Here is a 12,763-nt window from a genome sequence, read left to right as displayed (position 1 = left end):
GTCCTCCGGCTGTGTCGAGGTGTCTAGGACGTGTTAGGTACATCTCACGGCTACTTCTAGTTGCGGTGTTAGTTTAGGGTTTGCGGTCAGTACAGGTACCACCTACTCCTGAGAAAGTCTCTCATGCGGCTCCAAGGTCACCGGATCATAACACCCAGTCTTGTAGACACAAGAGAACAATTATGGAAACAGAAACACATAGGCTACTTGCACAGTGAACAAGTCTGTAGGAACATGTTCACACACCACCAAGAAGCTTGAAGACACAAAAGAGCACAGTAAGACCAAAAACACTATGTTGTAAAAAAAAAAATCACAGTAGTAAGCAAGTGCTAGTAAAAAGATGGAAAAAAACAGGGTATTTAGTTGATACGTTTTTTGCAAAAAATGTATACCAAGCTGCTCCACCAAACGTCAAGGTATACCCATATAGAGCAGTCCTAACTGATGTATGAAATCCCTATCTGATGGATTTGGTAATAAACCATCCTTCTCTGGACGGCTTTGCTCTACACATGATGGTTAATATTTGGTTTTCCAAATCTACTCTGCTATGCAATGTGTCTAATATTTCTATACATAGATGATATTCACAAATCCACTTGGACCTTTTCCACTTAATATTAAGACACATCAGCAAAAATGACAGAAACTGGGATTCTCCTTTACCCCAAAGTCCTACAGATGTGTAAGTTCTGGGGGGGGGGGGGGGATATACTATGGGTATTTTATGTTTCAGTTCCTTTTAGACCTGAAGGGTTAAATCCACTAACCTAATGGAAACACTTGAGCGCTGCCAAGGTGCCAGTATGTTAGATCCAACGTAAGAAGAAAAGTTATATTTATTCGCAATGTATATCTGGGACTGAATAAATATTCATTGTAAATGAGGTGAGAAGTGCAGACTTGTCTACTTTACTCCCAACTCCAGACATCAAACCCACAGGGGCAGACACAGAGACATCTTATATATAACAATGTATATGGAACGCAAAACTGTTCTATAGGTTTCTAATATTTCTCCATTAAAGGGACACTAAACCCCTTTCAGCAGTTTGTGCTTCTTCTGCGCCACCTTAGCTTCCATGAGCATCATCAATGATCCTGGAACACATGCTCCTGCCGCTGGATCACCAGTAGACAACACTTCTGGTAGGTACCAACCGCTGTGTACTGGGAACACTCACAAGACTGGTCGCCATTCCAATATGGCGCTAGTAAGAGTTGCTTATCTCATCATCCTCTATCACTTTACCTTTTTCCAAAATATCAACTTCCAAAATGGATTTGGCACTTGTTGTTGACCCTTGTCAGATGGATATTCAACGTTTTTCATTTCACAAGTTGTGGGTTTTTACTAGTTTTTTTTATGCTTTTGGTGTGATATAAGCACCACTACTCATCATTATATCCACTCTGATGACATGATACAGACTGCAGACAATCAGCATCCACCGATTGGCTGCAGCGTCCATATGACATAATGGCAAATGAGCATCAGGAGACCAGCCGGAAGGGCGCCAATCTGGCCGGTGACTATAAGGTTTTCCTATTTTACTCGAGGGACTAAGGCATTTAAGAAGAAGTTTTCTCATGTAGTAGACAACCCCTTTTTTGACAACTTCTAGCCCCTTTTCAATTTTGCGCTTTTGTTTATTTCCTCCTCTTCTCCCATCATCATAGCCGTATTAGAGATTATTATTTGCAGGTAACTTGTAGTTTGGAATGATACCATTAATTTTACCTGGTAATTTACTGGAAAACAAAAACAGAAAAATTAAGTCAGGGGAAATGGTGAAGAAAATGCAATTCTGCTATTGTTTTGGAGTTATGTTTTTATCCGTAAAAATGTCATGGCATCATGATTCTTTAGTAAAGTATGTTAACAGTAATACCAAACATTAGGATTTTTTTAAAATATTTTAATGGTTATAAAATTTAAAGATTGAGAGCTTCAGAAAAAAATTAGGTTGTATTACTATTTTCTGAGACCTATTGCTTTTTTCTTCTTTTTTGTTGATGTTTTTGTGTAGAATCTCTTATGAAATCCAGCCTTGAAATGGTTAGAAAGCAAGAAACTGAGCTAACTCCCGTTACTGCTGTTAGCTGCAGATGCTAGTTCCTGGGCCTCATCCATACACCCTTCCCGACATGTGAAATACATAAGTCGGGAAGGATTTTTGCTGCCCCATCTCAAGCCAGCAAGATGTAGGCGCAGAGACCCTGATTCCAGTAATGCTGTCATGACTCAGTTTGGGGATTCAATCTGATGACCTGTTGCTGCATGGTTGGTTCCTCTGAGCTATTACACTTTCTTCCCTGTCCAAATGATGATGGTTTCTATTGTCTTTATTTTCCTGTTTTGGCTTGCCCGATCACATTCTGTGTGTGGTTTTATATGTTCACCCTTCACTGCACTTCCTTGCTGGTTATACCTCTTGGTGGATGTGTGTTCAGGCGTTCCAGCCCTCAGTTAAGGGGTTTACCTTGTTTGGTAAACTCCAGTTCTATTGCAGTGAACATATTTGCTTTCCTTCCCGGCACCTTTTCCTTTTCCAATGTTAAGTTTCTGGGATGTTTCTTCACTGTTTTATTTTGGTTCTCCTTAGTTTTCCCTCGTTACCGAATATGAACGTATTTTAGTTCACACTTTCCTCTTCCCTTATTTGCAGTGTGTTGCAGCCTCCCCATTGATTCCTCAGGAGGTGCGAGAAACCGCTCAATGTCCTTTTAGGGCGTTAGATCCAAGGTGGTGTTTTTAGTTGTTCATCTAGGGCCTTTCTAGTCTGTACAGTGTCCAGCTGTGTGTAGGTGCGGCATCTCTCTGTGGTTGAACTTCCCTTTTTCTGTTACCCTTGTGAAAGTGTTCATAACAGATGCATAACTGACTGGCTACTTGCTATAGTTTTGATAAAATCAATGTTTAATTTGCTGCAGATCTGCTAGTTCTCTGAATGCAGAGCTCTGTATAGCCTAACTCACACCACTAATTGAAGTTATTTTTGTGTATACTGTGCATAGGCAGAAAGCTGCCTATCAGTGATGGGGGTGGGGTTATATAGAGCTCATGAATATGGAGGACTACGTGGTTGCAGATTTTCTAATCCTTTATTGATAATCTACTACTGATAAGACAGTGAATTTTATAAAAATTACAGCAAGCAATCCACTAAGTGACACATCACTGAAATCAGGGTCTCCGTTTTTACATTATGCTGATCTCAGATTAGAAGACAAAAATCTGGTGACAGATTCATCTTACATAGTTATACTGGTTTTCTGACTGCTGGGAACCCCACCTAAAATACCTTTTTGTCATTGTTTATGGAACTGCCAGGGATAAGCACTGTCAGTGGCTGCTCATCTAAGCTGTGATCCTGAATCCATCACTGGTTTAAAGAGTTTAGATTGATGATGTGTTGTTGCTGTTTTTTACCAATTCACCTTGAAAACCATTTTCAGCTTATTATCCAGGGAAGGAAAAGGCTCAGACCTCTCAATTCACACTCAAGGCTGAAATTATGATTTCAACAGGAGATTAATAAAAATGAGTTTGGTTATGGTTTGGCTTCGCTGTTTACTGTGAAATATTTGAAGCTTGAATATCGCTGTGCATGATAACATACCACTTCACATTCCAGAGAAAAAGAGAGAAAAGTCATCCACATACTGCAAAAATCAAGGTGTACATCAAACATGCGCCAATTACACTTGTCAAGATAAAATATAGGTTCACATTTGGGCACCACTGTACATCTTCTAAATACATATCCTCTACAAAAGAATTGGAAAACGTTATATGTCATGACAGGGACTGAAGGGGACAAGCACCTATTTCAGCTGGATACTCATCTGAGAATGAGAGGCATATATACCAGGATGGGGACATATATACCAGGAAGGAACCCATGATTGGGGCCTATATGCCAGGAAAGGGCTCAGGATGGGGGGCATATATACCAGGAAGAGGCCCAAGATGGGGAACATATATACCAAGACGGAGGACATGTATACCAGGAAGAGACCCAGGATGGGGGACATATATATCAGGATGGGGGACATATATACCAGGATGGGGGACATGTATACCAGGAAGAGACCCAAGATGGGGGACATATATACCAGGATGGGGGACATATATACCAGGAAGAGGCCCAAGATGGGGGACATATATACCAAGATGGAGTACATGTATACCAGGAAGAGACCCAAGATGGGGGACATATATACCAGGAATGGGAACATATATACCAGGATGGGGAACATATATACCAGGATGGGAGACACATATACCAGGATGGGGAACATATATACCAGGAAGGGGGACATATAAACCAGGATGGGGGACATAAATACCAGGAAGGGGAACATACATACCAGGATGGGGAACATATATAACAGGATGGGGGACATATATACCAGAAAGTAATCCATGATGGAGGCCTATATGCCAGGAAAGGGCCCAGGATGGGGGACATATATACAAGGATGGAGGACATATATACCAGGAAAGGGCCCAGGATGGAGAACATATAGTGGGGGGCTCATAGGGCTAGTAGTGGTTCAGATGGTAAGCATAGATTATTTTTTCTACTTTATCCAGCAACCCGGAGCCGGTAAGAACAGGTTGTCCGGTAGTGGACAGCACCTTTAAAGGTCCTCTGGTTTCAAGAACTCAAATTGGAAATACTGTTGGCGCAAATTACAAGCAGGGTGTCTCTCATTGAGAACTTCACGTAGTAGCTAGAGAGGAGAGTAGGACCCAGGATATCTATACGTCACTCAGATAGTCCATTCATTTAAATAGGGATCATGCAATACTTTATTTCTCCCATGGTGGCGCTGTGGTAGAACTAAACATTTTTATAGTTGATCACTGGGGGTTATCAACAACAGAAAAACTTGTGAGCAGCTTATTTTCAGGATAGCCTTCTAATGACATGAGATAAAAAGAGAACTACTCCTTTAAAGTTTTTAAAACATATGAAAATATAAAGAACATTAGAAAGTTAGATAACTTTAATTCTACAATGATTAATGTTTACTTTCATAAACTTTGACATACAGTATATGTTATATAATTGCGTGGGCACCAGGAGGTTTTCAATATAATCGCGCAGCAAGTCGAGAGCTGATATTGGTTAGCCGTTCTGTAGCTTTTATGTTCTACAGCCTGTTGCCAACCTGTATGACAACGCTCTAAGCCACAAACAGACCGGCCAGCACTGACAATTAGGCCTATCTGCGAGTCGCTATCAGGTCAGGTTTAAAATTACCTGCATATATCTTTTAGCTGGGTAATATAATCCACTTGACACCAGCTGAGACAAAACACCATTAGACTCAAAGTTGTGTTGTCTTTTTAATTCTAAGCCTCAAAGTGATCCATGTAACAAGCCGGCCTCCTAATTCCCTGCAGAATGGGGTTAAGTGTCCTCATTGCAATTACCAGGTAATCATCATAAACATTATTTGTTCTCAACTTGTGCCCTCGAGGAACAAGTAATAATATTAACTGGTTTTGAATCCTCAGGTTATTGGGTTTTCTATGATGTTCCTATGAAAAAAACAGTAGTGGTATAGCCATCAACCTTACATAGATGAAGGCTACAGCTTGGGGGAGGGATACCGGGTCATGTGACTTGGGTGTTTAGTATCGGAGGGGTATCACCAAACCACTTTGCCTTGGTCAAGGTATAAATAAATGGAGCTAGGGCAGTAAACTGATCTTTGCCCCAGATGAAGGCAAGCTTAGCTACGACTCAGATACAGAGGGATAATAGAGGGGTAGACCATGATTAGAAAATGATGACTTCTTTCTTTCCAAAATTGTGCTGCACGTGTCCATGTGTCGACCAGGGTTGAGCTGTAATACCAGACAACTTGTACACAGGCCGGGTGCTGTTTTTTTTTAAGATACTAACTATGTTTTTGTAATTCCACTTTATTGAAGACTGCCGAGAGGTCAATCTGCGCATGCACTGCCACCGATGCCATTTTTTTTGAGACCGCTGCACAAGTCACCAACGACAAGGACAGCGACAGAGCAAAAGTTCAAACAGGAGGCAGGCTACTCATAAAGTAGTGACTTATCATACAGATGCCAGAGGCAGGAGCCCAAGACCCTATCCACAATCCCACACCTATGCACTTAAGGGAGTTTTCTAGTCTATTTTTTTTTTTTCCATATTTTTGATGTTTTTAGTGTGGAGAATATATGTTCAAAACAATTTAGCTTGATTTGTAATATTAAAAATGTTATAGTACCCGATAGGGAGCAATCTCCAGCGCGCGTTCGGTGCTCGGACCGCGCAGCGCACAATGCAGTATTCCGTTGGCCTTGTGTGCGTGTGTCTGTTTTCTTAGCTTTTGGATTAACTTGCTCAATAGATGGTCATTTTTTAGGAGGCATTTTAAATAACAGTCCTTAATATTATGACCCTTAGTGATCATCTCACACTGATCAGAGATCTAATAGAATGATGATTTGCTGGAACGTTGTGTTGGAGCAGAAACGCAAAATAACAACGAATCGTTCAATTCACTCATTTGGACTTTTGCTCCGAAGTATCTTCACTCGGGTGTAAAGATTGTGAACATAGCTACGTTTTTGGCAATAATTATCTTTAAAGAGGCATTTATGCCAATTCTTAAAGTTATGGACGTGATGGGAATGACTTATTGGACAGCAAGCGGAGATGTACGCGCACACTCGAGACGAGGCTCGTTTAAGTCACTCGGAGCTGCGTTCGGCCGACTCCATATGAGATGACGGATATCATCACAGAAAAGAAAGAGCAACTCTGCAGGAATGTTATGAGCACGAAGAAAAATCACTCTATGGTCCTGAAATAGCTGATTGATCGTAAGTAAACGTGTCTCTGTGTAATCAGTATGAAAAGCTTTAACGTGTTTTTCTTGAAGCCACTTTTTCTCAAATCAGTGACCACGATATCTCCAGAACAAAGTGGAATATTGAGTCGAGTTTGTGCCCACATTTTCAGTATATAAGTGCCTATCCCCACTACCAGAATCAAGTTGAAATCTTTTTTATAATTATTGTTTGTAACTTTCACAAGCCTCCAATTGTGCCAAAAAGTGGCAAAAATCGATACTCAATTTTCAGCATGACGCCATTTTTTTCATTTTTAAGTTTTTTTAAATTCTGCTACCTGAGATATTGACAATCATAGTAATTAATAATCTCTTTGTTTTTTTTGTTTTGTTTCAGACAAGTACAACAGCTGGGATCATGGTTACTGTTCACCACCATTTTGTTTTCCATGCCCACTTCACTGCAATTCACTGCACTTTTACAGTACTTATTTATACTCTTTTCACGATATAAAAATTTCTAACATGTGTAAATATCCCAAATAATTTTTATACTTTATGCTGAAAAAAATCGCGAAATAGCATACAAATTGGGCGTTTAGACCCCCTGAAAGCTAATTACCCGAAAACTTCAAATGCGTATTAATGAACAACCACAAAGCCAATTTATTCACTAAAGGTATCAATTTAATCTGTAAAACAGCGCCATTATGGCCATTTCTTTACATTGGAAAGCGGGAAAAAAAATACAAGTGCGTTGAAATTGCATAAAAAGTGCAATTCCACAACAGTTTTTTTTTTTTTTTTTAACCATGTTCCATATATGGTAAAACTGACTTGGCAATATTATTCTCCAGGTCAGTACAAGTATGTATATACCAAACAAATATGGTGAAAAAAATCTGGAATTTGTAAGAAAAATTTAGTTTGTGTCGCAATTTTCCAATACCAATAACGTTTTCATTTTTCGGGATGTGGGCTCTGTGAGGGCCTGTGTTTTGCACCCTGAGCTGATGTCTTTTGATACCATTTTGGTGTAGATACAATGTTTTGATTGCTTCTTATTGCATTTTATTGAAATATTGTTGTGGCCAAAAAAACATAATTCTGGCGTTTTGTTATTTTTTCTTGTTACGCTGTTTACAGATTGGATTAATTTACTTTATATTTTGATAGATCGAACTTTTATGAACGCAGCAAAACCAAATGTGTATTTTTTTAAATTGTTTTATTCGTAATGGGGCTAAAGGGGCATGATATGAACTTTTGTGTTTTTTTTATTTGTTTTATGTTTTTAAAAGCTTTTTTTAAAACTTTATTTAATAGCACCCTTAGGAGACTTGAAGCTGTGATTGTACAATCACCTGTGATATACGGTACACAGCAGGGCTTCAGCACTGCTACTGTATGTATAGCAGATATCACGATCTTCTATGAACGCCGTCCACGAGCCGGCGTTCACATGAGTATCGTAATGACAGGCATAGGGGTCTTCTGCAGACCCCCAGGTGTCATGACAACACATTGGCACACCGTGATCATGTGACAGAGGTGCCGATGGGCGGGATGAATGACACGCTTCTGTCTAGCGCATGTTAAATCCTGCTATCAGTGATTGACAGCGGACTTTAACTGGTTAACAGGGGCGGGCAGAGCTCTGATCCACCTTTGGCTGTTAAAGCCACATGACAGCTGATTAAATCAGTCCTGCTCTGCCCCTGTCTATATTGACGTCTGCTGATACATATTGAGGTGAACGACAAGAGTTAAGGACCATCCCGATTGCGTACACCTTGTCGTGGTGGGATGGCTATTGAGGTGAACGACAAGAGTTAAGGACCATCTCGATTGCGTACACCTTGTCGTGGTGGGATGGCTTTTACAATCTTTTGATCAATACAATGTCAGTATAAGAAGATGGAAGTTCTTCCTATGTTTTCCCCTGAAGACATGGGTATCAATGTAATGTGATGTGTAGTTTGTTTAGTGATGTGTGTTATTAGTAATACAGACGTGTTCTGCCCAGCCTCAGGTAGTTATTATGGTTAACCGTTGGAACTAGACCAGAGCGGGAGGTGATAAAGTGAAGGGACAGAGACAGTTTCCTGAAGGAAGATAGGGCCCAGCGTGCAGCAGAAGCAGACCTATGGTCTCACCATTGAACAGAGCTGCATGAAATGGGTGTCCCTGAAGTGAAAGGAGACCGAAGCCACAGATTGCACGATCCAGAGTAGAGACGAGGAAAAGTGATAGAAGGAGTGAGTGATTCACCGGAGATGGGATCCTGGGCAGGAGGCCAAGTGGGATGGTTGCAAGCCAAAGAGGCAATGGGTTGAATCAGAGCTGGGGACGCGAGATGAACAGAGCGCCCTGTGTGAGAGTTCCAAGGCGTCAGCAAGTAGAGAAGCTAAGCAACGGCCATAGTGGCATAAGTAGATCACCTAAGGGAAAAGAATGTGGAACCGTGGGTTGAGAAATCGGATTCTCCCTTACTGCACTGTAGTGCCGTTATTTGAGACAGGGAAAGCTTCCGTAGCATTGTGCTGGGTTATGGTGAAGGCAGAGGGACTAACTGAGGCAGAACTGAGTGAGTTTAGGTAGGAAACAGAGAATATGTATGATGATGTTCTTTGTGTTAAGAGAAATGTCCATGAAGATTTGCACACGGTATCCACTGTACATGCTCCTGCTCATGTTATGGTTCTGTAAAAGACAGTTTATTATATAACATCTGGTCCTTGCCAGCCGAAGTCACTGTCATCATGTGGTCTGCAAGAGTGTAGCGCCCCTACAGCTTAAGTTCACACACCCAGCCATGACCCGCATTTTTCTGAAGCGTGTCCGGGTGTAGGACACGAGTACCTCTCCCACAACTACTGCCCCGCGCCTCATTACATTAGCTAAGTCCCCTATGTCATTTACATGCACTATTACTATATATTTACTTACTGCAGGGTATTTGCGCATTTTCTTTTTATCCTAGGATCTGTCTTTCATGGAGGGTTTATTACTGTACAGCCCCACTCTAGTCTCATCATCCAGCACAGTCTGTATGAGCCCTTAGCGGGCTGTTGTACAGATCTCTATGATCCTAATGGACCCTGCGTTCATCTTTTGGATTAGATGCTGTGCTGTAACTACAAATAGTCACATTATAAATACTACAATGCTACTTCCATGTGATGTGGAATGTCTATTCATGAGCTACATAAACATGGTGGAGCTTTTTTGTGTTTGAAAATAGGTAAAAATTGCCCAGCGCAGTTATATATAAGCAAAACGTCAGTCAATTAGTGAGATATAAAGCTGCATCCAGGGCCAGGGTCTGAGTTGCTGTGACAGGAACCTCAGACTTGTGTTTTCCTGACCTCATTAGTCATAGTTACGGTAATAGGGACTGAAATGTGAGCTTGGACTGACATTTTATTCCTAATGCAATTTTCATCCCGAAGAGTAGGATAATAGGACTGTCATTAAAACAGTAAGCTCCAGGTACTACCGTACAGTCAAACATGTGCTCTGTATCGGGAACACAATTACAGACTAAAGCTTTATTTTGCTGACATTATGGGTCATTACCAGGGTGCAAAGCATGCATCTCCCACTGGGCATGGGCCATCTGCAGCAATATTTGCATGGCTGCACCTACGTTACACAAAAGCAAGTAAGTCTTATTATGATGGAGGCTTCGGCAGGGAAAGTGCTCTGATAGAAAGAGCCGGTGAATGGCCGTATATGGAGACAATGCACTGATGCAAAACTAAGAATACAGTAAGCAAAATAACACTATGTAATATGATGGTTAGAACAGCGCCAATAAACTGTCTCTGCTGCACAAGTGCACCCTGTGGCAGTAAAGCAGCGTGTGCTGTTCGTTCGGAACCGTGTTGCTTTGCAACATGATGTTTTCTGCTGGGCTGTTTCCGGTGAGCTCTTTAACGCAATGGACCCAGTCAGCTCTTTCACTCATTTACAATTTAGGTTAGGTTACAGTTTTCTTCTCTGTGCCTCGTGTCAGGATTTCCATCTGAATCCCCCTCAAGAAATCTTATTCCGACAGAGCCTGATTCCCCAACGGCGCCGTTCTATATTATAAAGCCAACATTCACTTTGAACTCCCTCTGGCCTCCATCCTTCCAGTGTTTGTGCTTTTGCAATGGGCACAAAAATATGGCCGACCATGGGCCCTAATTCATCAAGGCTGGCGATCTCGATGGTCTTAATGAGGGAGAGTGGTATCATGAGATGGTCCTGGTTCACGATAAGGTGCATGCCTCTCCATGAATCTAGAGCGTCTCATGAGTGGCATGCCACTCCGTGTGCCACATCAGAAATCTTACTCCAATCGTTAAGATTTCTGGTGAACAGAATGCCAGAGCTTGCCATGAATTAGAAGATCCATGGCGTCAGTTATCCACCACGCAAAGCTGGGAGACAAGAGTGTAAAAAAACAGCAAAAGTCTCATAAATGTTGTGACTTTTCAAAGTAATTCACAAAATTGCCTTGAAGAATCGGGGCTCATGTTTTTTTTCACATATGAAAATAAAGAACACTGCTAGGACAGAAGGCAGGGGGAGTTCAAAGACAATCTGTTGGCCTCATAATAGTGAACGGCCCCATAGGGTGGTTCTGTTGTGGCTTCTTCGGAATTCAGTTTTTCTGGGTTTCCGGCAGAAACCCCAATGCAGCGCTCACCATACCATATATGCAGTGCCGGACTGGGGTGACAAGGGCCCACCAATAACATTGACTTTGGGGGGCCCACTTTTCTAGGAATCAAAAAATGATCCTAAAAAATGTGCACCTCTCCTAGTGCTATCCCTGCACTAAACTGCTCTCCCTACCTGACAGTGGAGGTTGGCACCCTGATAGAATGTTTTGGCGCCCCCACTCAACGGTGGCTGTCCACTGCTAGCCCCTATTCTCTTCCTGGATGGCTACAGGTGGGAAAACAATGAGCTTTAAAGAGAGATGAAATAAAGCGCACGAGAAAAAACACACAAAAATAAAAATAGGTGCACATAGAAAAACCCCAATTACTATCCAATTCAGGAATAATTGATACCAAACAATCAATAGCAAGGGGAATAGTAATATATCAATATCCAAAAGAATGGTTCACAAAAGGATAATAATCTTTAAACCAGAACTAGGACCACATTAGTATCTTTTTTTTCACTGGGGTATTTACATTTTAAGATATTTAAATAAAATAATTTTTTAAGGGTTTACATGTTTACACAGTATAATATTATTCCCTAATTCTTAGAATTTATTTTCATATTCTGGGGCCCACTTTTCACCTGCATGCAAATATTATACTGCCTTCGTTCACAAATTTACCTATATCTCTATATAATAATAAACTGGGGAGCGTGGTTAATGAATGATGAGATGCTTTTTTTCTGTACAGAGTGAATCAAGTGAATTATGGCAAGTATTGTCCATACAGAAGGGTTGGGGGCCCAGATCTACACAGGGGCCCACTGGGGGATTCCCGTTACCCTGTGGACCAGTACGAGCCTGTTTGTTACACGTGGAGGAAAGACAATTATGGCAGCTAAATAAGAAAGGGTTCTTTACAGTAAGAGCTATCAGACTGGAACGCCGACCACAAGAGCTAGTAATGGCAGTTACTATAACAGCATTTAATAAAAGGTCTGGATGCTTTTTTAACAAAACATGACATTGTGAATTATAAATAATCTAGAAATATAAAATATATAACTGTGAAGATAGGTTGAACTTGATGGTCCTAGGTCTTTTTTCAACCTATGTAATTATGTGAACTATACATTAGGAAAATGCTTGAAATGTAATTTCCTACAATATTATTTTACAAGTAATTTCCCCTTATTTTTTTCTGTGTAAAGTGCTAGCTATAAATCCAACCTCTGGATTTAAAAAGTTTAAAACCCTCCTGAAACA

Source organism: Ranitomeya variabilis, chromosome 2 (assembly GCF_051348905.1).
Source record: "Ranitomeya variabilis isolate aRanVar5 chromosome 2, aRanVar5.hap1, whole genome shotgun sequence".
Lineage (NCBI taxonomy): Eukaryota > Metazoa > Chordata > Amphibia > Anura > Dendrobatidae > Ranitomeya > Ranitomeya variabilis.
Note: the sequence above shows the minus strand (reverse complement) of the source record.